This window comes from Lynx canadensis, chromosome D4 (genome assembly GCF_007474595.2).
Source record: "Lynx canadensis isolate LIC74 chromosome D4, mLynCan4.pri.v2, whole genome shotgun sequence".
NCBI classification, from domain to species: Eukaryota; Metazoa; Chordata; class Mammalia; order Carnivora; family Felidae; genus Lynx; species Lynx canadensis.
In genome coordinates this window covers 44,336,050-44,362,263 of record NC_044315.2, presented here as the reverse complement: position 1 = coordinate 44,362,263, position 26,214 = coordinate 44,336,050, and the positions used below count along the sequence as shown (strand labels likewise).

At 40.9% G+C, this 26,214-nt stretch overlaps 1 pseudogene; it reads left to right on the top strand.

The window, feature by feature from the left end:
- Nucleotides 1-543: 543 nt before the first annotated feature.
- LOC115498964 lies at nucleotides 544-1,440 on the top strand (annotated as a pseudogene).
- Nucleotides 1,441-26,214: the final 24,774 nt, after the last annotated feature.

Sequence of the window (26,214 nt, the reverse complement as noted above, 5' to 3'; positions counted from 1 at the left end):
TTTCACTCACATTTTCTTTTACTTCACATACTTATGCCTCCAGTGCCTCCTAAAGCCAATAAGAACAAGGATTATTTGATGTTACAAGAAACTTTCCTGTGAAGTAGACAGAACAAATATTTTATCCTCCTTTTTCAGACAAGAAAACTGAAGTCCAGAGAGATTGTATCTTGCCCGATTTCATGTCGCTCCTAAAGAGGGAGGTTAATACTGGAGTCAGAGACTTGGGGCAGCCAGCCCTTGTGGATCAGTGCCTGAGACTCAGACACATTCCGTGTCCTGCCTACTTGGGTCATGTATCACTTGGGTACAACTGCACCACTTCTTACAGATCTGGGTATTAGAAGTCCTTTAGTGATAGAGCTCAGGCCTCCGGCAGCCCCATAATGGTGAAAAAACAGAACCTCTGGGTAGATTTTTGAAGGAAGCTTTGCTATTGCAGCAGCTGGACAATGTTCCTTGTTAATATTTGTCAGCATGATGGCCTTATCATTTCGCTGTGGTGACAGAGACTCAGGTCCAGAAGTCTATCTAGTTAAAACACCTGGATTCCAGTCTTTCAATGGCTTTGAGAGGGCCCAAAGGGCCTGCTCTTGAGCCTGGTAGGCTCCTAGACAAGATGATCTTCCCCATCAGGATGTACTGCTAGGCAGTCAGGCATGAGGATGCCCTCAAGAACACTACACCATGGCTCCTCTTCCATCAGTCATGGGCAGCATCCCCGGAAAGCCAGTGATTCCAAAGCCCAAGTATCAGGACCTTGACAAGATGGATTAAGAGGAGGACAGTGTGACCTTCCCTGCCATGACCCTTTGGCATTGATAGTGTGAACAAGGACCCAGTGACGAATGCTAGAGCTACTCATGCCATCATGAATTCTCTGATCACAGAGCAGACCCAGAGGAGCATTCAGTGTTTTGAGCAAAAAGCAGGGCAGAGAGATGCTGAATGCATACTCCACAAAGGCCTTCCCACCAAGGAGATCAAGTACCTCCAAGCAGAAGCTCATCATACATGAAAGCTACACAGTGAAGAGATAAAAGTAGAGAGGCAGGCTGCATCAGCCAGTTTCACCCCCCAGCTCCCCCTAAGCAGAAACCCAGAGACTGGGACACTTCTGGTTCTTCCACAGCCTTACGTGGCCCAATCCTAGCACCATGGATTCTGGAAGTAGGGAATATAGAAACTCATCAGATAAATACAGTTTCTTTGAACTAAGTCCCCTCCAAAAGTTTGATTTGGATTTTGCCACTCAGGCACACAAAGGGGACCAGATGCCCTTTCCAGTGAAACTGGTCCAGACCCAGGCCACTTGCATGGCTGAGGATCCAGCAACATTCAAGCAACCCAAGATGGACATCCCAATTATAAAAGGGAAGAAACAAATGCCACAGACCCATAATCTTAAACTTGAATGTGCTTGTGCCTACTAGGTTCTAGGGCTCTTTCTATTCTAGGGACTCTGTATAGAGAGTCTCCTTCCTTATTTCCCTGGAATGAATGAATATATATATATATATTTTTTTTTTTAAAGTAAACTCTATACTCAACATGGGGCTTGAACTCAACCCCAAGATCAAGAGTCACATGCTCTTCCAACTGAGCCAGCCAGACACCCTTGTACTGCTCTAATTTAAAGTCTGATGAAATGATCTTAGCAGTGATGTTGGGGGCGGCGGGGGGGGACTTCATTACCTACTTTCATAACATTTGACTTAAAAAGAAATTTTTTTAGGGGCGCCTGAGTGGTTCAGTCTGTTAAGCGTCCGACTTCGGCTCAGGTCATGATCTCACAATGTGTGGGTTCGAGCCCCGCGTTGGACTCTGTGCTGACAGCTCGGAGCCTGAAGCCTGCTTTGGATTCTGTGTCTGCCTCTCTCTCTGCCCCCATCTCCCCCCAGAACGTGCTCAGTCTCTCTTTCTCCCTGTGGTAAAAAAATAAAAGAAAATAAACATTAAAAAAAATTTTTTTTAATGTTTATTTTTGAGACAGAGAGAGACAGAGCATGAGCAGAGGAGGGTAGAGAGAGAGAGAGAGAGGGATACACGGAATCCTAAGCAGGCTCTAGGCTCTGAGCTGTCAGCAGAGAGCCCAACGCAGGGCTCAAACTCACAAGCCGTGAGATCATGACCTGAGCAGAAGTCGGATGCCCAACCGACTAAGCCACACAGGCACCCCTCATATCATTCAACTTAAACAAGAACTTTGATCATTGTTTATTACATAAATAATATTTGTGTTGCTCCAAAACCTAGGATTTTTTTTAATCCCTTTACTGCTGCAAATGCTCCTAAAAAGCACAGGCAAATCATACAGATGTTCATTGACTGGTTTAGACAATTTTGACCTTCTTGATCCTGTGCTCCTGTACAAAATAATACTTGGTTGCATTGCTTCCCACAAAGAATGAGTTGGATGTTAAAATGTTGATATCACCCAAAGCAATCTACAAATTCAATGCAATCTTTATCAAAATAACACTAGCATTCTTCACAGAGCTACAACAAATAATCCTAAAATTTGTATGGAACCAGAAAAGACTCTGAATAACCAAAGGAATCCTGAAAAAGAAAACCAAAGCTGGAGGCATCACAATTCTGGACTTCAAGCTGTATTACAAAGCTTTAATCAACAAGACAGTATGGTACTGGCACACAAACAGACACATAATCTTTGACAAAGCAGGAAAGAATATCCAATGGAATAAAGACAGTCTCTTCAGCAAACGGTGTTGGGAAAACTGCAGAAGAATGAACCTGGACCGCTTTCTTACACCATACACAAAAATAAACTCAAAATGGATGAAGGACCTAAACGTAAGACAGGAAGCCATCAAAATCCTTGGAGAAAGCAGGCAACAACCTGTTTGACCTCAGCCATAGCAACTTCTTACATGGCAGGTCTCCAGAGGCAAGGGAAACAAAAGCAAAAATGAACTACATCATCAAGATAAAAAGCTGCACAGCAAAAGAAACAATCGGCAAAGCTAAAAGGCAACCAACAGAAGGGGAGAAGATATTTGCAAATGACATATCAGATAAAGGGTTAGTATCCAAAATCTATGAATAATATATGAGTTATCAAGCTCAACATCCAAAAAACAAATCCAGTGAAGAAATGGGCAAAAATATGAATAGACACTTTTCCAAAGAAGACATCCCAGTGACTAACAGACACATGAAAAAAAAATGCTCAACAACATTCATTATCAGGGAAATACAAATCAAAACCACAATGAAATACCACCTCACACCTGTCAGAATGGCTAAAATTAACAACTCAGGCAACAGTACATTTTGGCGAGGATGCAGAGAAAGAGGAATTCTTTTGCACTGCTGGTGGGAATGCAAACTGGTGCAGCCACTCTGGAAAACAGTATGGAGGTTCCTCAAAAAAATTAAAAATAGAACTACCCTACAACCCAGCAATTGCACTACTAGGTATTTATCCAAAGAATACAGGAGTGCTGTTTTGAAAGGGCACATAAACCCAACGTTTATAGTGGCACTATTGACAGTAGCCAAAGTATGGAAAGAGACCAAATGTCCACTGACTGACGAATGGATAAAGAAGATGTGGTGTGTGTGTGTGTGTGTGTATACACATACATACACACATGTGTGTACATATATATATATGTACCCATAACGGAATATTACTCAGTGATCAAAAAGAATGAAATCTTGCCATTTGCACTAACATGGATGGAACTAGAAGATATTATGCTAAGCAAAATAAGACAGAAATACAAATATTGTATGATTTTACTCACATGCAGGATTTAAGATACAAAACAGATGAACAGAAGGGAAGGAAAGCAAAACTAAAAACAGAGGGAGACAAACCATAAAAGACTCAAATACAGAAAAGAAACTGAGGGTTGCTGGCAGGGTGTTGGGCAGGGAGATGGGCTAAATCAGCAAGGGACACTTGTTGGGATGAGCACTGGATGTTATATGTAAGTGATGAATCACTAAATTCTACACCTAAAACTATTACACTATATGTCAACTAACTTGGACTTAAATTAAAAAAAAATCCAAAAACAAACAAATGAATGAATGAGTTGGAAAACCCAAGGAATCATTTCAAAATTCTTACAACCAGAGGCTGATATAATATGGACTTTCTAGAATCCCCAAATAAGAGAGTGACAAAGTCTGGTAGAAAATGCTGTTTTACTGCCTAATGCATGCACAGTCCTGATGAAGTTGTAAAAAAAAAAAAAAAAAAAAAAAAAAAAAAAAAAAAATCAGTGATTTCCAATCATTCTTGGGGGAAAAGACATGCCACTTTTCCCAGGACTGTCCATGTTTAGGCCTGTTTTCCCAGTATTACTAAAATTTATATCAAATGGAAAGGACTTAGATAAGCCAAGACAATTTTGTAAAAGAAGATTGGAGGAGTTACACTACTTAATTTCCAGGTTTATCATAAAGCTACAGTGGCTGTGATATCGGTGTAAGGATAATGTATCCTTTATATAACACATAAATCAATAATCTAGAAATAAACCCTTTGTTTATAACCCATTAATTGTTGACAGACAAGTCAGGCAATGCAATGAAAAAAGGATGGTCTTTCTTACAAGTGATGATGGATATTAGATATCTGCATGAAAAAAAAGTGAACCTTGACCCTTACACCCCACACATTACACAAAAATTAACTTAAACTGTCTACACAAAAAAGAACTCAAACTGTGTCACAGACCTAAATATGAGAAGTATCAAAATTCTACAGAAAATATTGAGGAAAAAAAAATCTTTATGACCCTGAGATTCTTAAATAAGACACAAAAAAACCCCTCAAACCATAAGAGAAAAAAATGTCTAAATTGGATTTGACAATAATGAGAAATGCTTCCCTATCAAAAGACACTGAAAAATGAAAAGTCACAGATTTCAAAAGAAAAACACAAAATATATAAGTAACACTGATAATAAGAAAAACAACACAATTTTAAGGAAGAGAGTAGAAGATTTGGATACTTCCCCAGAAGTTATAATGAATGAATTCCCATTAAGGTCAAGATTCTCCAGGAGGAAGTGATACTTCCTGGTGATACTCATCAAACCTCATAGAGGAGCCCTTTGCCTGCTCTTCAGCAATGAGTGAGCCTGATCAGGGAAACTAATGGGGCACCAACCATCTCAGCTCCCCACTTAGTAGTCCTCCGACTTTGCTTTGGAATATAGGTTTCCTATAGTCACAAAGTCCATTATGCGAAAACCTTTTTGGCCCTAGACAGATTTTGTAATAACCATAACCTCATAGGCCCTAGGAGGTTTTGATCTATATTTCACTTCTTGTTTTTATGGTGCTTTTTCCAAACTAGTAATCAAGAAACATAGTCTGAGCCACAACCTGATAATGAAACCCAAACTTGATAGATAATCCCCATGTCCAGGTCATTCCCCTCTTTTCCACTAAAATATAAGCTTCATGAGTACTGAATGTGATCAGAGGCTAAATGGCTTAAACAAAAGATAAGTTCACTTTTTGGCAATAATAATAATAAGCCTTCCATAGCACTACATCAACCTGTTCACATATGATAACTGATATAATCCTTCCAACAATCCTATTGAGGAGGTATTATTAATATCCCCAATCTACAGATGAAAAACCTGAGTCAGAGAGTTTTAATGATTTGCCCAAAGGGACACAGCTAATTAAGTAACAGATTTGCATTTGAACTCAGGATCTAGTTTCAAAGTCTATGCTTTTACCACTATACCCATGCTTCTCTACTTTTTTTTAACGTTTATTTATTTTTGAGACAGAGAGAGACAGAGCATGAACGGGGGAGGGTCAGAGAGAGAGGGAGACACAGAATCTGAAACAGTCTCCAGGCTCTGAGCGGTCAGTACAGAGCCTGACGCGGGGCTCGAACTCACAGACTGTGAGATCATGACCTGAGCCGAAGTCGGACGCCCAACCGACTGAGCCACCCAGGCGCCCCAATGCTTCTCAACTTCTAATGCGTATGCAAATTGTTGGGAGATGCTTTTTTTAAATGCAGATTATAATTCAGCAGGCCTGAGATGGAACTCTGCATTTCTAATAAGCTCCCAGGTACTGCTGTTGCTGATCTGACTACAGATCAGGTAAGCCACCCCCCTCATATACCAGGAGGCAGTCTAGAGGTGTGGGGTGGTTCCAAGGTGGTGTAGGATCTAGGTGCCTTCATTCTTTACATCATCCACTAGGCATTGCCCTCATCTGCATGGTCAAAAATGAACCGCCATATCCACATTGCAGTTTGGGGGAAGAAAAAGAAAGAGGAGAGCAATTAGCTTCCTTAAACGCATGACCAGAAGTTACACATCACTTCTGTACTGCTCATTAGCCAGATTTAGTCATGGAGTCAACACCAAAGCTGGAAGAAAGGCAGGTAAATGTCGTTTCCGATGGGACAGCCACTCAGCTTAAAACTCAGGAGGCAGCTCTATTACTGAAATAAAACTTCTTAAATGGATGAATGTAGATTATTGAGACAACAGTCTTTGCCTTTGAATGTTTCATCACAACTTGTTACTGCCTTTTTCTTAGTGTGATCTAATACATTCTCTTCCATTTCCCTCCACTTTCTGCTGACCTGAACACAAGTTCCTTTGTGTCCAGAAAAATCCATTTCACTACTAAGTCGTCTTCCTTAATTTGATTCCTCCAAAGTTCTGCTTAAATGGAAAAGAGGACTCCATGCTTGCATACCATAAAGATAGTAGTTTAGGATGAATAAACAAAACGTTTTAAAGGTATGCATTCCCTCTTTCTTTAGCCATATTTCTTTTGTGGCCCATCTACTCTCAATCTCTACCTGAACCTGAAGGAAACTCAATCAAGTGGGAAATATTGTCTTTGAGTCGATTTATTTTTGATGAATTTTTCCTCTTTTTCTCTAACTGGAAACGTTAAGAAACGGCTTCTTGATTTCTTATCTATCTCTATTATAACCAGAGGAGTCCTGAAGAAAATACCGTGGAGGTCATTTATTCTAAGTAGATGTGATTTGAGTCAAGTTTAGGCAAAGGCTGGGGACTGCCTTCCTTTTTACTGGAACATCTTAGCCTGAACCTAGCAACTTAGAGACATTTGTATCAGGCAACTCACACAATGCACTTATCCTGCCAGTAGTCATGGATGAGTCACGGAAGTAAAGAATGCAGTGCGGAACCATGGTAGCTTAATATGTCCAGTCACTTGTGCAGGTTTTGAGAAAGGACTGAGGAGTCTCACCTATCACTCTGGAACCTGGATCTTCTTTGAAGAATTTTACCTTCACAGTTGGGAAATACATTTGAGACAACTGCTTTTTTTTTTTTTTTTTTTTTTAAACAAGCTTTTGAATTTAGCACAAAAGCAATAGATACCCCAAGAAGAAAAAGAGGCAAGGTGGGGTGCATCAGGAATCATTATTGTTGTGGCCTGGCACCAAAATCTCTACACTTTGGGCCTCTGAAACAGGTCAGTCTACAAAATCCACTGAACAAAATATATTGAAATAAATTGAACTAATGCACTTTTGGAGGGGGACAGTTAAAATGTAGCCTCATTTGTAGATGGACCTAGGAGTCATTTCTAATAACCGATTTTCAAAAGATGGCACCTGGCTGATAATCGACAGAGGCTGTAACTTTTGAACGGGTCTTGGCAGACAGCATGGCCAATCCATTTGTTTTAGCTTTCTCAATAATCAGTGAGTATCACTGCAGGCTCAGTTGGTCTGGCTGATTGATTGTAAAGACAGCCAAAATGAACAGCTCGACCATCTCACAATCTGATTTCCCCACCATGTATTGACCCAGTCCAAGTTACATATGTTACAGTATTTGCAAAGCTGTCACTGTTATAAAACTCTTACTGGGCACTTGCTACTGACAGGGGCTTTATGAGAATTCATGAAAATTAGAAACCAACTCACCTTGGTGTGTTTGAGCTTTGGAAATTCTCTTCTGGAAGGAGAGGGAAGCAGTTTTGTAGCTATCTACACACTCACACAAACATAGCAGTAACAACAATGACAAAACAGATAGCTCTTTGAGAATTCCCTTTGATGTGCCTAACTGGGCAGTAACAGCGAGTGAAAGCAGATAGAGAACAACCTTTGATTTTGTGTGTGAGTGTGTGTGTATTGTTTGTTTTTGTGGATTTCAAGCTGCCTTTATTTTTAGAATTACAGGATGTGGGGAGTGGAGGCCAAACCCCTGGGCCAGTCCTTAGCCAAGAAGAGGAAGTGCTGGCATCTGCTGGTGGAGGTGGGGACTGTTCCTCAGCACAAGTCTTCTCATTAACTCAGGGGATGGCCTGGTCTGTCTGGAAACTGTCTGCGTTTCAGACCCCTCAACTGATTTACGGTTAAAGCAAAACGGGTTGTTTGAAATTGTGGAGCCAGTGGTTTGCTTTCATTTGTCTTTAAAGCCATCACTTGAATTCAGGGCAGATCAGAGAGATTTCTCATTGCACTAAACAAACTAAGAATACCGACTAAGCTTCTCAGATGGGACACTATGGGAATGTGGAAAATTCAAGGGCCATTAAGTCACTGAGCACACTTAGTTGAAATTATGATACTCTAGTCACCCGTGGCTAAATGAAGAGCAGAGGTTTAATGAGTTTACCAGGTTAAAAATGAGCCTGTGTCAGGCAGGAATCAGACTCATTAATTAGGGCTCCACTTAACTATTGAATAGTTTTACTTACTAGCAGTACTCAAGTTGGGGGGGAGGGGAGCAGAAGAGATGTGGTGATAATTCATAATTGGCCATGAGCAAACCACTAAATGAGGGTTAAGGGGGGAAAGAGGGTATTGAGAAGACCATTTTAACCAACTTTCACCATAGATCACAACAAACTTGAAAATCCAATGTCCTTACATTTTACTATTGAATCCAATTGAGACCCCAGAGTGGCAATCTTCTCCACTGTATCTTGGGAGGGTTTCCAGACCATGGCCAACCCCTAAAATGCCTGGCTACCTCCAAAGCTACAGCTGGTGTGGAATGGGAACTTGGCAGTCTCCTTTGGAAGAGATGGACTTTCTTTAGGGCCCAAGTCCTTGAGGGATGTATGGACCAAACCAGTCTGTCCATACAGTAATGGGAAGAAACCTCCATTTCAATTATCAGCAATTAGTTGAGCATTGGGAACTTGGGGTGTGGGCTCTGGAGAAATATTGGCTGCCTCCTACTCTGAGATCTTTGAACCTTCATCTCTTTATCCCCCAAATGAGGGTAGTAATAACACCTAACACAAAGGAGTGTTGTAGGGATTCCATGTAACGATGGGGGTGGGGGGCGGGTAAGGTGCTGAGTTAGTGCCCAGCGTTTACTTAGCACTCCACAAACAAAGTGGTCCACCCTCCGCAGCAAGGCGAAAATGCCTCCTCACTCCTACTTTAATCTCATAAAGCAATGAGCATGGAAAAGAAAAAAAGAAACCTAGATCTAAAATGTTTGGGGAGTTTAGTCTGGAACAGCTGCAGGGACTGAGTAACTGTTCTAACATGAGGGGAGTCCATTTCCACAGACCTGCTTTGCTTTCTCCTGCACTCTCTGATGTTCTCCCTTCCTCCCCCTCTCCCCCTCCTTTCTCTTCCCATCACCCCTCCCACCCCCATCTCTCCACCTGTTTTTGTACTGGAAGAGCCTGGTGCTGCTAGCGTTTTCTTACAAAGCAAAGGCATCTCGTCCCCAATTCAGAGAAATTGCAAATAAAATTGCCACAGCCGAGTCTGCAATTTAATGTCTTCTATGCTTGTCCGTGACAACTCAATGCGGTGTTGAACATGCTAATCTTCTGATTTGGTGTCCTTATTCTTTAATTCAAAGAAAAACAGCTGAGTTAGATGTATATGATTTGACTTATCAGGACCACTCTGTATGTACAAAAGGGACATGTGTGGAGGAAGAACCCATCCCCGGACAGAATACTGAGGGGACAAGCCAGGGCGGATCAAACAGAAATTAGACAACCTTTTTCTCCAAATGGAGATCTGCTTAAATGACTGAGTCCAGCAACTCAGAATAGTTGTTTTCCCCCTGTAACTATTCTATATATATATATATATATATATATGTATATATATATATATATATACACACACACACACACATGCACATATATGAATATCTATATTTTATATATGAATATCTATATTTTATATATGAATATCTATATTTTATATATATATGAATATATATGAATCTCTGTATATATCTCACACATACCTAGGAGCACATTAATGAGGACAAATATCAATGAAATATGACTTCTAGCTTCCACTTACCTCCAGCCTCCTGCCACCTACGGACCTGTGCATTCTACTGGAGTGAACATCATGCCTCATGGTCAAAAGGAGAAACAAAGGGACACTGAAACTTTAGAAAGGCACGGTCTCCGGGTGTCCAATTTCGGCTAGGTCATGATCTCACCGTTCCTGGGTTTGAGCCCCACATCGGGCTCTGTGCTGACAACTCAGAGCCCAGAACCTGCTTCGGATTCTGTGTCCCCCTCTCTCTCTGTCCCTCCCCTGCGTGTGCTCTCTCAAAAATAAACATTAAAAAAAATTAAAAATAGAAAGGCACTGTCTCATATGGCATATTTCAAAGGCATAACACTGGTGGAAAATTGCATTCCTATTTTGAAATATATTCCGGTTAATGAGATTACAGACTGAATGTTCTTTCAGTAGGTACTAAGCTTTATTTCTAAGTTGTACCTTTTCTGATGGCTCACATTCATTCCCTCTCATTTTCTTCACCATTCCTTTGAATTATCTAATGTTTAAAGTTATAGGAAAATGTGGTTTAGCATTAAGCTCCTTGAGGGGTTTTTAAGTCATTTTTGTATTCCCATTTCTAGCTCAGTGTCTTACACATAGAATCTCAACATATTTTTGATGAATAAATGAAAGGTCAAGTTGTAGTAGTTATCCAGTATCAGTGAATAAAACAGGCTAAGCAACTCTCTAAAGTTTTTCAAACAGAAGGGAGCAGTAGCTTTCTTACTTGAGGTAATGACAAAACCGTACAACGTTGGAAATAATGCCATTCCATGACTCGGGTCAGCCAAAAAAACATACAGATATAAATACAGATATATTATCTATATATAGATATCTCAGCAGAGAGTTATCTGCAAAAATGTTCTACTTAACAATTTCAGAGAAGAAGAGGTATGAATGCACTTTCGAGATTTCTCTCAGAAAGATTCTTCCTCGCAGCTAATAGTGGGTTTGGGGCAATTGCTGGGCTCCGCAGCACTGTATATGCTCTAATAAAGAAATGGCTTGAGGTGTAGTAAAGAAACAAACAAAAAAAAAAGAATTAATGAAAAGGGACAGAAGAGATATAATGAAAATAAATAGTTCCTCCCAACTTCCCTCTTGGGAGCAGGTTATGAAAGATAGCTGGAATAGTAGACTCTGGAATAAAATTCTTCCAGGGTAGAAAGTAATTAGGGTGAGTAAATGAAAGCCCAGGTTTAATTGTTCTTTTCAATGCAGTAAAAGAAGACATTCATTATACAACTTTAAATGAGGGTCCCATTAATGGAGTATACCTCTGATAGAACACTATAAATTAATATTTTTATATATCCTGTAATTATTTTGTGAGTAGCCCATTTTTTGTGTATTATACCTAGAGGTATGTGTTAAAAGCATTAATCAGGTAGAGGTCATCATTTAAAACACACAATTGCTGATACCCCACTTAAGCTTTTTAAAAATATTTTAATATTCCAAGACCCTCATGAAGATGATCAATAATTTCTTAAGCTTCTGAATTAAAAAGCCTTTGAGTCCTAATTCAATGGCCGATATTGATTTCTAGATCCTTCTAGATCTTCTAGATCCTTGGGGCCCTTCTTTAGAGTTGACCAGTGGAAGAGACTGCAAATTTTCTTTACAACTTCAAATTCTGTTGGTTCATCAGTGCCTGGAGGCAACACCGTTGACATCTAGGACATCACTGCCCCAATTATGGCAGCACAGTAAGCTTCACCTTCTCTTAGGTCTAAATTCTTCTCAGGATTAAGTAGGGATTTTGTGACACAGGTGACATCTTCCTGGGCACAGTGCCATATGGACATAAATGGTGGCCTCAGGACACTTAAGCAATCTGGTTATAAATATCTTCTTACTTCTAAATACTCAGCTGACAAGGTGATTGTGTTAGCTAGGCTAAATTAAAAACACAATATGCTGTTTAACCATGTTAAGCTGTCCTTTTCTTTCCCCTAAGAAATTCTCATATTCTTTCGCAATTGATATAAATGCACCCACAGCGTGGATTGCGCTTTGAGATGCAGTTTCCTTTGCAATTAGTCCTACAGGAAATGGGGCCTGGATATCACCTGCCTAAGAATCCTGAATCAGCCACGGACTCTCCATGTGACCTTGGGCAAGTTATTTAACCTCTCTGCACCTAAGTCACCTCATCTGTAAATGGATGAAAATAGCATCTGTATCTTTGAGAGTTGTTGGGAGGCTAGGAGTTCAGATTTGTAATGTGCTCAGCATCTACTTGGTCACATATAAAGGCAATATCCGTGTTCACCGTCCTTTTTTCTCTAGCTTTGCTGCCAAAAATTAAGAAGATATTTACCCTGAATTCTCATTTCTCGGAGGGTTGACAGAATGAGATAAAATACATGTAAGGCTTGGAAAACTCTTCAGGGTTATATGAATGCTAGCAAAATGGCAACTAAGGTAAAGAATTATAGTAAATAAAACAAAGTAAGATTTTTTTTAAGCTGACAATTTTTTTTTGTTTTAAATCCCTAAATTTTTGTATTTTATCCTTTGAAATTATAAATATGTATATATTTATATGCATTTATTATAAATATATATATTCATATGCATATGTATGCATACACATACACACAGCCACAAAGTATCCCTAGTGGGATTAAACTCCCCAGTAAGGGTTCCTTGTTAGTACTTTCTCAGGTTTATCATGTGTTTTATGGAACAGAAGCCTTCATGGCAGATATATTCATTTGATATTTTGTTATATACAATATCCTTAATCTTTATTAAAACAAAAGTATTTATCCTGTGCTTACAGTAAGTATGGAATTACAAATGCCATATGATGAGCATTTTAGCCCAGATGGGTTCAGAATAGGTAAAGCCATCCCTCCTTTTCACAACACGACTCTCTCTTTCAAACACACACACACACACACACACACACACACACACACCCAATCCTCTACAAAATCTGGTAAATAAATCTGGTGGCTTTCTAAAGCAAGTGTTGTGGTTTTCTGGGGGGACAAGGGGGATACGAGTCCGGGTAGCCTGAACATATGATCCTTCTATATTACAGTGGTCCATAAAGTAGACCTTGAGAAAGACAGTGAAACAAGTTGAGACCAGACAAAATGGAGGCTTTATGAGGCCGTCCCATCAAGCCTGGAGTCAGCTCCTCAACACTAAAGATTGCTGATGAATCAGAAAGGGAAGAAGGCTTCAAGTTTCAGTCTCCCAGGGCAGGTTGGCCTCAGAGATTTATTCTCAGATCTTTTTTTATTGGTCTCTGCTGCATAGTAAAACTTGGGTGGGCAAAATTCTCCCCATTCCAGGGACCCTGTATAGACTGCTGTAGGATTTTATGGGACTGATACGCTTCTTTTTTAGAGAGCCATTTATGCCCAGTGTCTCTCCTCTTCTCAGCCAGTGTACATCAGTCTCTAAATCTTCCTCCCCCACCTTTGAAAATTTATGGCAGCTTTCAGCCAGGCTTGGCTTAAAGCCATTGACCTCTGTGGCCTGCGTTATTGACCAGAACATAGCATCTTCTGCCCACATAATATATGTCTCTTTATCTCCCTGAAAGGAAAGGAAATGACTCTTAGAATGGCCAGGAACACAATAAAAATGAGAGAGGCTTTCTCGTTTTTTTGTCAGTGGCATTTGGCTTTTCAAAAAGCCACACCGGGATTCGGGTTTGTGCTAGGCAGTGCTTTGAACAGTGCATTGAGAGGGCACCCTTGGGAGCGTGCATTGTAGGACACAAGGCCTGTCCCAAATAAAATCACCATTTTGTAAGTTCTCACCTGGAACGTGAATGAATGAATGAATAGCCCTAAGTCAGCAAGTCCTCATAACTGAATCTACAGACATCCTGACACAGTTAGCCCACATGCACGCTCATGAGAAATGCGGCAGGACTCACAGATCCTGCCTGCCCTTTGGGTCACAGTGGCATAGAAGCTTGGAGCTGGAAGAGTCATAAGCATCACCTCATTCAAGCTGCTAAATTCGCAAATGAGGAAACGGAGGCCCAGTGAGAAGGTGCAACTTCCCCATAGTCACAGAGCAAAGAGGCGGCAGAGATGGAGTCCGCAACTAATGTATGCAACACCGTACGACCTTGTCCTTAAGAGTCCCGCCCAACTATTAAAAACTTTTCCACGAGATGCAGACACAAAATTCCGTATATACAAAGGTCTATACAAAGCTGTCAGCAAAAGCCTCTTGAATTCCCCCTCCAGGTAGTATTTCCAAAACCCCGTACTCAAGAATCCTCAGCTGCCCTGAAAACATGGCAGCAGACACGTCTCCACTATCCCTTTCAGACAGGAGCTGGGAGCAGCCCTGAGAACCACCCCAAAGGAAGACAATGCAGAAAGTGGCACTCAGAGCTTCACAGCTGCGGAGGAGCCTCTTACCCTCAAACTCTTCACTCTCTGTGCGTCCAATGGGAGCAGGAACGCCACCCCACCCGGGGCTGTTGGGAGATGTGAGATAGCAGGCCCGGAGACTCCAGTGCTGTGGGTATAGCCCCGGGTTAAGAAAAACGGTGTTGGAGGCTTGTGCTACAGCAGAACACTCAGGATGAGCTCGGAGCATTTGATCGGAGTGTGCCAGGACTTTGTGGAGGAGGATGTTGGCAGAAGCCATGACTTTTAGCACAGCTCTCACTCACTAAGAGCTGGCCATTTATGTTCTACTGACAGCATTAGTTCTCAGGTCTAAAGGACAGAGCGCCAACATGGGGCCAGACTCCTTGTGGAACGCCCAGATATGTTGCTATCCTCCATTCTACTACATAAACTAGAATCCAGAAACAAGAGGACTAGCAGAAGGCATAGGTATATGCCTATTTATATGATCGACTACCTATTTATATGATCGACTATAAGCAGTCACGTCCATGAGAAAAATAGGACTAGACACAGAAGACTCCTAATGAGTTTTCCCAAGTCCCATCACCATTTGATCACTGCTTCTCTCTAAGTTTTGTTAGGTAGTCTCAGAGAGATAAGCTGCAGCAAGTGCCAAAGTTTGAAGTAAAATCTGTGGAGGGAAAACTTTGAAATTAAAAAATTGTATCTGGTAGGGGTGCCTGGGTGGCTCAGTCAGTCAAGCATCCAACTTCGGCTCAGGTCGTGATCTCACGGTTCATGGGTTCGAGCCCTGCATCGGGCTCTGCTGACAGCTGAGAGCCTGGAGCCTGCTTCGGATTCTGTATCTCCCTCTCTCTCTCTGGCCCTCCCCTGCTCACATTCTGTCACTCTCTCTCTCTCTCAAAAATAAACATTAAAAAAAAAGATTAAAAAATTGTATCTGGTAACTTTTTTTTCTCCTGGAGATTTGGAGAAGACATAATTATTGAATTTTAGTGATAAAACAGCGCAGTTCAGCTTATAGAACACCAAGGATCCATTGAACAATTTAAGAACCACTGCACTAGAGGGTTAACGAACCAGGGGAGTCATACTTCCTGGTCATGTAAGTATCAAAATAAGGGAAAGAAAACCAGAAACTTGGTCAAGGTGAGTTTTTAGGGTCTTGCCTAACCAATAATATTTAAAACTATGAAGCAAAATAAAACTATTTCAGGGTCTGTAGTTAATTCTTTAAGACATTTTAATAAGCCATACTTCTATTCAAGACCATGAAATTTCTCCTAAAACTGAAAGTGTCAGAAGACTGGGACATTAATAGTAGCCTTAAAACTATGTCCATATAAGTTAAATGGACTTTAAAATATTTCTATCCTGTTTAGAATCTCTTGCAGTTTTCTCAGATTTTTCTTTCAAAAATAGCATATTACAAGCCTAACAATTCAACCTAAAATGGGAGTTTCTACAGCCTGTTTTTAAAAATGGTTGTCCAACGGTGGAGAATTGCTTGAATAACCCAAATATGTACCAAAATGATGGGTTAAACAAATATTTCAAACAAATATTTTTTTATAAGAATGGCTAATGATATGGAAAGATAGAAACTGTAGTAAGGGGAAATAATCTCTAAGAATGTATCATACAATATTATCTTATGTGTAATCTATACATACACATAGAGAAAATTCACCAAATGGCTGATAGTGGTAATGTGATTAACAGCTGCTTTATGTTCTCCTTTTCATATATTTGCATTCTTAATAAACATATTGCTCTTGTAATAACCAAATCGCAATTGTTAGGATAAAAATTAGAGTTTCTGTGCAATGTTATTTAATTGCTAAAGTACTAGAAATATAACCATTTCATTTATAAGGCTGTCTCACCACATGTATCCTGAAGACACCATTTGAACACAGCTTCCATATCCAGAGAAACGTGTGTGTATATGTGTGTATACACACATCTGTGTGGTTGTGTTTATAATAGTACTTTATGCTTGCATAGACAAAGTGTCCTATACAAAATTCTATCTCAACTTGACTGGCTATTAGGATACATGGATAAATTTCAACAGACAACATCGATTAGTTGTAATCTAGGTCCTTATCAGAAAGTACAGTTTCAAGCTCATTGTCATCTATTAATTTTCAGTCGCTAAGTTCAGAGAAATTCAATTTTAATTTTTAAAAATTGAAACTAATGAATCTGTTACCAAACTACATCAAATCCTCCAAGTATTCCAAAGTCTATCCCTAGATCAAGCAGGGATATTATTTATCTGATTTGCACTTGGGTGTGACATCAGCTCTCCGGGTTGAGAATTAGGCTAAGGGGCGGGGGGGGGGGGGGGGGGGGGGGGGGAACGGGGTGGGGGGAACATGATACGTTTCAAAGATGTTGTTGAAGATGTTAAGCGCATCTCTGTCTTTTTTGAGGAAGACTCCAGGAAGAAATTTCCTTTTGATGTTTTAATAACAAAGAGCAGGAAAATGCTCCCAAAGAATCCGTTTGTTTTCATGTGTGGATGATATGAATCCGCTGACCAGGGGTTCCCTCTCTGACTGCTCTTGTATAGCTGGGAGCCAAATGTAGGACTCAGCTGCAGCAAATGTGTGAATCAACGTGGGGTGTGTTTTTAAACCTAATTCTTGACTCAACTTTATGTTCCCACCATGTTTCCCTTGCTCTCTCCTTTTTGTTTCTTAAAGAAAAAAGAAAAAAGTCCACTAAATACATGTGCGTGGGAACAAATCAACAAGGACAGAACTTAAGGCGAAAAGCAACAGCCTCTTGCCCCTCTGCTCCCTGCCTCCACCCCCACCCGACTCCCCAGATTCAACCTCTTTTAACTGTTTGTTTTTAGTTCCTTTAGCAGTTACCTCCATAAATCTAGATAAGAGGCTTAACCTCTTTTTCTCCATTTATCAACTTGAGATAATATCTCTAGACACCTTAATATGAAAAGGGAGGACTTAGCTCATTTACTAGAAACCTCCCCTGCTTCCAAGTGTTTTATGTTTATATTCTTTTCAGTTCCTACCTTTGCGACTTTAAATATTTAAATCTTCTCAGCAAAGGCCCCCACTCTCAGATTTTTTAATTGTTTGTACTACTGTGAGCTGCCTGATTTTAACAAGTGGAGACAACGCACAACAACGCAAATGCCAGAACAATAAGGCCAAAAAGTCGTCAGGACGCATCCGAAGCTAAATAGTTAAGGATCCCTAGAAAATAGGGATGGTAACACAGGTCCACCCCAGACATCGTGGTAAGCTCTCCGTTTTATCAGGGGGGCAGCCTCAGTTACATTTATTATATAACTTAAACTGAAGTTGGAGCAATGAGCTGCAGACCTCTACCTGATACGCAGGTGAAATCCTTTCAAAAGCTTTTGTGGTTACTTGAAGCCTTGGGTTTCAACGTTTAATACACCGTTTTTCCAGTAGAAAAGCTGTTTCTCCTCTTAGTCTCCTGTGGATTCTCTTAAAAAGACCCCACGTGGAGTCCCTCATGCTAGGCCAGATCACCAAACCTGACCTTAATACCTAATCTAATTGCAGTTTTAACCTCCCCCAGAAATGTAGTCTTTACCTTTAACCTCCCCCAGAAATGTGAGTCAGGAATTTTCTAATCAGCATCAATGTAACCTGTCACATGGGCTTCCCCATCCCCCAAAGATGAAGTAATCCACCTAACAAGACCCATTTGTCCCCAAAGGAAGGTGTCTTCATCCAAGATAATCTTTTTCTGTTTATGACTTCCTTCTCTTGCCTTTAAAAACCCTTTCTTTCCTATAGCCCTTTGGGGCATCTCTTACACTTGCTGGATGAGATGCTGCCCAATTCATGAATCGCTTAAAAAAACCAATAACATCTTCAAATTTACCCAGTTGGATTTTTTGTTTTTTAACACCTATCCCCTGTAGGTTGCTTTGTTAACCTTAAAAATAAAACCAGCGGTTCTGGGGCACCTGGGTGGCTCAGTAGGTCATGTGTTCATTTCGCCTCAGGTCCCGATCTCACTGATCGTGAGATAGAGCCCGGCTGACAGTGCAGAGACTGCTTGGGATTCTCCCTCAGCAACCACCCCCGTCTTTCTCTTCCTCGTTCTCTCTCTAAATAAATAAACACTAAATTAAAAAAAACTGGCAGTTATTTTACCAGCAAAAACGGGTTCGTTTGGGAGTAACAGAGGATTACAACTCAGAACAAGCAAGCTCTGACAGAAACACAGCCAAATCCTCCAAACAAAAGAGAAAAACCGCTCTTATAAAGGAAAAGGGAAGTTGAGACTGTTATAAACAAAAAACCCATTGGTGGAAACTGGAAGTTCAAAGTGTAGTGGCTTTTCATTGGCTGAGTTGTGACTGTCTATCATTGGCTGGGCTGTTGCTAGGGGAGGAGAGAAAGCTTTTTCTCCTCCAGCTGGGGTAGCAAGGTAGCTAAAGTAGTATGAGACTTGCAAGGTACTTCTCTTCCTGTTAAAGTCTGCAACTGACAATGAGTGGTAGGGCAAGAGAGTTTCTCCTTCTGGTCTCCCGACTCCATTTTAAGCGTGGTTTTCTTGTATTAATTATTAAATTATTAATGTTCACGTCTTCAAAGGTTCAGAGTTATGGGTTGTGTTAATTTCAGCCGGTCGGTGGGCTGTACAGATCTAGCTCCATGACCTCACCATGGTTTAACTTGGTGACACGCCTCCCTTGAGCTCCTCATGCGTGTCCCACCGGACATCCATCAAACACAAAAGGGGACCTTGCAAAAGAACAGTTATGACAGCTCTGGCAAAGACAGCAAGGGCAGCGTGCTGGTCTTAGCCTCCCGTATCATTCAGCGTCAGCCATGCCCTGGACAGACAATAAGCCAAGTCCTGACTGCAAGTACAAGGGCTGCTAATCAGAAGAATGAGGAGCAGGTGTGGTGAACAGTGCTGGCAGGAGGCACGGAACCGGCAAGGTGAGATGGGAGAGGAGTCAGCAGGGAGGCCCTTAGAAGAACTGCCCAGGTGTCATAACTTGGAGACCTGAAGTAGAGGGGCGGGCTCAAAAACAGCATGACAAGATAGCAAGAATTCTTAGATGGGGATGTGTGTGGGTTTGAAACACTATGATTAATGTTCTAACACTATGCATGAGAAAACATTAAAAAAAAGGAACACATGAATACCTTGCTTAGAAATTTGAAAGATCAAAAGTTACAACAGTTGAGGAGTACTGCTTTAGCAAAGCTGTGTACAAAATTAATTAAAAACACCTAAATAAATCCTTTGATTCAAATACCTTACATGCACTTGCTCTTAATTCTCTAGTATAATGGAAAAGTTTGAAATGCATCATTTTAAGTGCCACCACATTGCTAAAAAGCTTGTGCCGGGGGCAAGTGAATGTTTGGAGTGGTGACTGAATGGGGTGGGGCGGGGACGACTTTGCTTTGTTTCCTAATTTCTCTTAATGGAATGGGCCTTGAGTTTGTATTTATTTTCTACCTAGTCCTCCTCAAGCCTGCTGCTCTGAAATGTTGCTTTTTCTTTTTTGGCTTTTAGTTCCTTTGGGCCCTCATGAGAAATCTTCAGCAGCAAGGACTTGGTGCCCACCGGAGGCTCTTAAACTTTAGTTTGCTTAATAATCATCCAGGAAGGTTGTTAAAAATGCACATCCCTCATCTCAGCCTCCTTGATTTCTAATACAGTAGGCCAGGGTGGAGGCTGGGGGATCTACTTTTACAAGCAATTCAAGTGACACCCATGCAGGTGATCTTGGACCCAGCATTGAAAAATGTTTTTCACCCCACTTTGTCCCTACCCCATCCTACCCCACCCCTATGGCTAAAAGGGGCACCAATAACCTTTACCACTAGGAAAACAAAATTCCAAGGCCACCAGGATGACCAAATCTCAAATCCCTGAGATCCCTGCCAGCCCTCCCTCCTCCACCCAAACCTCTACATTTAAAATCTTCTCTTCTACCTTCTCTTCTTCCAGAGCTCCTAGCAGGACAGAAAACAGAAATGCCACTCTGTCCTCCACACCACACCCCCAGCCCCTCCATCCACCACTTTGGTTTTTTATTGAATTTCAGTTGACATAGAATATTATATTAGTTTCAGATGTACAACATACTGATTCGACAATTCTGTGCATTTCAAAATGCTCACCACAAAAAGTGTAGTCACCATCTGTCACAACACAAAGTTATTACAATGTTATGGACTATATTTCCCATGCTGTACTTTTCATCCCTGTGACTTATTTATTTTATAACTGTAAATTTGTACCTCTTAATCCCCTTCACCTATTTCGCCCATCCCCACCCCACCTCCCTCTGGCAACCTCCCGTTTGTTCTCTGTAATTAGCCATTCTTAAGAGGCTCTCATCAAGCAAAAGAGAAAGTTGCCCGTCTTTAAAACTCTCCGGGAAGTCCAGAGTAACATTTCCTCTTGGAAAGCTCTTTGCCACGACTTTCCCAGGGCTGCACTTGAGTGAAACCCCCAAAGGAAATTACCACTTAAATTAGGCAGGATGTGCTGGCTGCTTTTTTGGCCTCTGCCAAGCACACACGCAGTGAGGGATGAGGCTGTGGGGGGGGGGGGGGGGGGGGAATGGAGAGGGGCCCACACGTGGGGGGGTGGGGACCCTGTCGGGGGAGACAGGCCTGGGGATGTCACTGGGGAAGCCAACACTGGGAAATGAAGCCATCTGCTCCTTTCCTGCCAAGTCCTTTATTGGCCTGTCAGGTGGGGGGGGGGGGGGTGGGGCAGACAAAATGATGGGCCAGCTTTGGTGCCCAGCTACCCATCTTGGAACCTGTCCTCATAGGTGCAGGCTCCACAGAGCCAGACTATAGGCTCCATGAAAGCAAGAACAAGATCTGTTTTGTTTTTGTTCTCCCACCCTTTTTTTAAGTTGTAGTCAACATTCGATGTATTATTAGTTTCAGGTGTACATGGTGCTTTGACAATTCTGTGCATTACACAATGCTCCCCATGGTAAGTGTGCACACCATCTGTCATCATACAACGTTATTTCAATATTATCGACTATATTCCCTATGCTGTACTTTTCATTCCTGTATGGTTTTTTCCTCCCCCTTTTTAAAGATAGAATCAAATGCCATAAAATTTAGCCTTTGAAAGTATGCCATTCAGTGGGTTTTAGTGTATTCCGAGGCATGGGTAACCATCCCACTGCTCTAATTTTAGAACATTTCCTCCCCCCAAAAGAAGCCCCTCTCCCTGTGAGTAGTCACCCCAATCCCTCCTCCCCACAACTGACCTACTTTCACTCCCTATGGATTTACCTACTCGGCAATTCATATAAACGGAATCATACTACCTGTGGCTTTTCACATCTGGTTTCTTTCACTCAGCATAATATTTCAAGATTCATTCACACATAGCATGTGTCAGTATTTGATTCCTCTTTATTGTGGAATAATATTTCATTGTGTGGATAGGCCACATTTTGTATAGCTCTTCGTCAGGTGATGAACCTTGTTTCTTCTACTTCTTGGCTATTTTGAATAATGTACATGAAGCTTCATGTACAAGTTTTAAAATGGACGTACGTTTTCATTTCTTTTGAGTATGGCTAGGAGTGGACTTGCTTGGGTCATATGGTGACTCTGTATTGAACCCTTTGAAAGAATCTGTTTTTACCCACTGCTGCAATTCCCCACTGATAGCCCGGCCCCTGGCACGTTCTCTGACCAATGGATGAGTGAATTGAATCAGTGAAAGAAATTAGGCATCAAATGAGTGAGGTTCTGAGCTTTTGAGTGCGAAAGCATTTTATACTATATTAAGAGCCGTACAAATGGGACTTACTGTTACTAAATAATGATATCAAAAGTTTCTAATCTGGAATCTATGAAAGTGCTACAGGAGGGTGGTAAATTGTCAGAAATTGTATATCCTGTAGACTTGTTGAGGATGTGGGCATGTAGTGTTGCCTTTGGATCAGGCAAGAGGGTTCCCTTAGAGCCCTGCTCAGGCTGCTCCTCTCTCAACAGCATATGGTGTCCCAGAGGCTAAGGGACTGTGCTCACCATAAGCCGGCCCCTACTTTTATGGCACATTCTGCTCCTAAAATCCTGGAATCTCTAGCCTAATAGAGCCCAAGCCTCTTCCCCAAGTTCATCTCCTGAGGGCAACTCATGCCACTCTGGTCAAAGAATGGCTGTAGACAGAAGTGCAGACAGGTGAAATCTGCAGGGTAGGATTTTATACCACAGGGGCTCAGGAGCCCCTCCCCCACCCCACGATGGAAAGAGAAGGGGAGAGGGCAGGAGAGGGCAGGCCATGGGCTGGGCTGAGGGGTGAGGCCCGGCTTCATCCCCAGCTATCCCCCTTCCAGTGAGACACTCCAAGAAATCCAAGAATTCTAAATTCAAACCTGGCTTTCCAGTCCTAGTTTCCTTGGAAGAGCTTAAGAGGATGATAGCCATCAATGATATTGTGCACAGGGCAGGAGGATGAGGAAACACCTTGTCACGTGTGGCACATGGGCCTCCATTTCCATTAATGCTCTTGTGAGTGTCAGTGGGGAGTCATGCTACCTGGATGTTTTTTTCAAGGAGAGGGTATATCATTGTCATCAGATTCTCAAAGGCCTCAAAAAAAAAAAAAAAAAAAAAAAATCTGGACCACAGTGGAAAGAGTTGAAAATGAAAGGAAACTCCAGAATAGAAGTCAGAAGTTCTGGGGTTTAGCCCTGCTGCCTCCACATACAAGCTGGATAAACCAGGGTAGTTTCTCTTGATCTTAGTCACCATACAGTGAAATGGAAATTATCCTAGCATATATTAAATTTGCCATAAATCATCAAGGAATGCAAAGTGTCATGTTAATATATATTTCCCTGCCTTTTTCTTTTGTTATAGCCCCTTCATTAGACCCACAAAATTATTAATTTGGGCTCATAATATTGCTACAAGCTAAATTTCACTACAATATTACAAAAGATTTATGTAAGATAAACTTGGATTACATAATTTGTCCAAAGTTATTCAGCAGTAAATTAGTGGCAGTTAAAATATATATAGCCAGGAATTCTGACATCCCTTCCCAAGCTTTCATTTCTACACCACACCCTCATTTAAGACAAAGAAACATTGACCAGTTCAGAACAGAAATGTTTTTCTGAGAGCTGTGACTATTTAAAAGGTTTCCCTTTTCTCTTACGGTTCACTAATATTTTTCAGTTTCTCCATATGAATTTATTCCTAGTATTTGTTTGTTCTTATACTCTTATGTTTAATGGGGCCATGAATATTATGATATGTAAACATATGAGAAATTTCAGCTGTTAGCCATTATGGCTGATACATAATGGATCTTTTTTTTACTAAATTAACAAAATTTATTCTACATAAAGAAAAAAGCTAAATCTCTAAAAACTAACCAGCTTGGTCTGTAATGTGAAATAGCCAACTTGTGTTTTTATTTCATTATTCAATGAATTCATTGTTATACAGAAATTCTATAGACAGATCATAGAGACATAATGATTCCAGTAGTGGTGGTGGTTATTTGATGTAAAGTGACCAACTGTCCTTCCCGTGCTGAATCTAGGACAGACCTGACTGGGCAAAACAAATTTGTTGGTCACTCTAACTGAAAAGCAATGGGGTGCCTGGTGTCCCACTCCAATGGTGTCCCACTCCAGCTCAAGTCACGATCTCACAGTTCGTGAGTTTGAGCCCCGCGTCGGGCTCTGTGCTGACAGCTCGGAGCCTGGAGCCTGCTTCGGATTCTGTGTCTCCCTCTCTCTCTGCCCCTCCCCTGCCATGCTCTCTCTCTTTCTCAAAAGTAAATAAACATTAAAAACATTTTAAAAAGAAAAGTAACATGTACCATTTTGTCTATGATTTAAATCTGAAAGCTGTGGTAGACTGGTGAGTCAATTTAGATCTTCTTACTGTCTACATCTACTCTTTTTTGGTTTGAAAAGGAGTATGTGTAAGTGAATCAATTAGGTCACTATGATGTTTGTAAGCTTTAATTAGAACAAGAAGGATATTGAGAGAAAATTAACATTCTTTTTAATTTTTTATAATTATTTATTTAGAGAGGCAGAGAAAGAGAGGGAGAGAGAGAGAATTCCAAGCAGGCTCTGCATTGTCATCACAGACCCCACCGGGGGCTTGAACTTATGAACCGTGAGATCATGACCTGAGCCAAAATCAAGAGTCAGAGGCTTAACCAACTGAGCTACCCCGGTGCAACTGAAATTAACATTCTTAACATTCCAAATAGGTTTCCGCATGATGAAAAAGAATTGTTTTTTTTCCCTTGTGTGTTTTGTGTTAAATATATTATTATCTAATATTTATATTATTTAATATTAAGCTATTGCCTATAGTTATTACTGAAAAAAAAACATTTTTTAATAAGTTTATTTATTTTGAGATAGAGAACGTGATCACTCACAGAGAGATCATGACCTGAACTGAAATCAAGAATGGATGCTTCACCAACTGGGTTGGTGGCCTAGGGCCACCTAGGCACCCTGAAAAAAACCATTTTTAAATTCCACTATTGAATATGGAAGTTACATGAGTTTTTCAGCCTTCTCAATTCTTAATTATAATTGTTCTGGCAAGCTTTCACTTGGATAATTTATTGGCCTCAGTTTGAATGCCCAACTGATCAGGATTGTAACCTGGATATCATCTTGACCTTGCCCATTTTGTCCTCTTACTCATCTGGAGGTATGTTCTTCTCTCCCTCGTTGCTTTCATAGCCTATAGCTATGAATATTATCATTCTATTTCAACCATAGTGTTTTCTTTTTTTGTTTAATGAGCTTGTGCCTCCTGCTTTTTTATTTCACATTCTGTGGTCATATTATTGAATATCTTTTTTGAAAGGTATCAATCACTGTTGGTCAGTGCTAGTGTCGTTTGAATTTAATGGATTTTGCCAAAGTCAATCCTGTGTTGAAACACAAGAGATAAGCCTTCCATGCAGACCTATTGTGGTAGGCAGTAAAGTTAATAAAATTTCCCTCATTAGAAACCTTAAAAATAGACACTTTAAGAGTAAGAAAACCTGGGGACAAATTCTAGCTTGACCACTTGCTAGATCTGAATGTGTAGTTACATGGCATCTTTGGACTCTGTTTCCCAAGCTATGCATAAGAAAGTTGGACTTTTTCAGAGGTTCTTAACCTGATGACCACTCTTGAACTATAGGTTATCTGTGAACCCTCCTTAAGTTACATTTAGTTTATATGTCCCCTACATTCACAAAGGAATTCATTACCTGAAAGACCGAGAACCATCCAGCCGGATGGTCTCCTAGAAGACTCTGGGACAAAGTGTATGATATATAAGTTTTCAAAAACCATTGTCTAGCCTCTTCATAACCAATTTAGCAGAATCTATCAAAATTTCCAAAATAAAGAATGTGAACGGTTTGCTCAAAAGCAGAAGGCATCCTCGTCCTCTGTTGCCCAAAGTGCTACACTGAAGCGAATCCAGAATAAGGGCGGCATAAACAGTTCTCTTTGGTGTCAGGCTAAGGAATTTGGAATTAACCTTGGGGGTAGGGGAACCTGCTGACAACTTTTG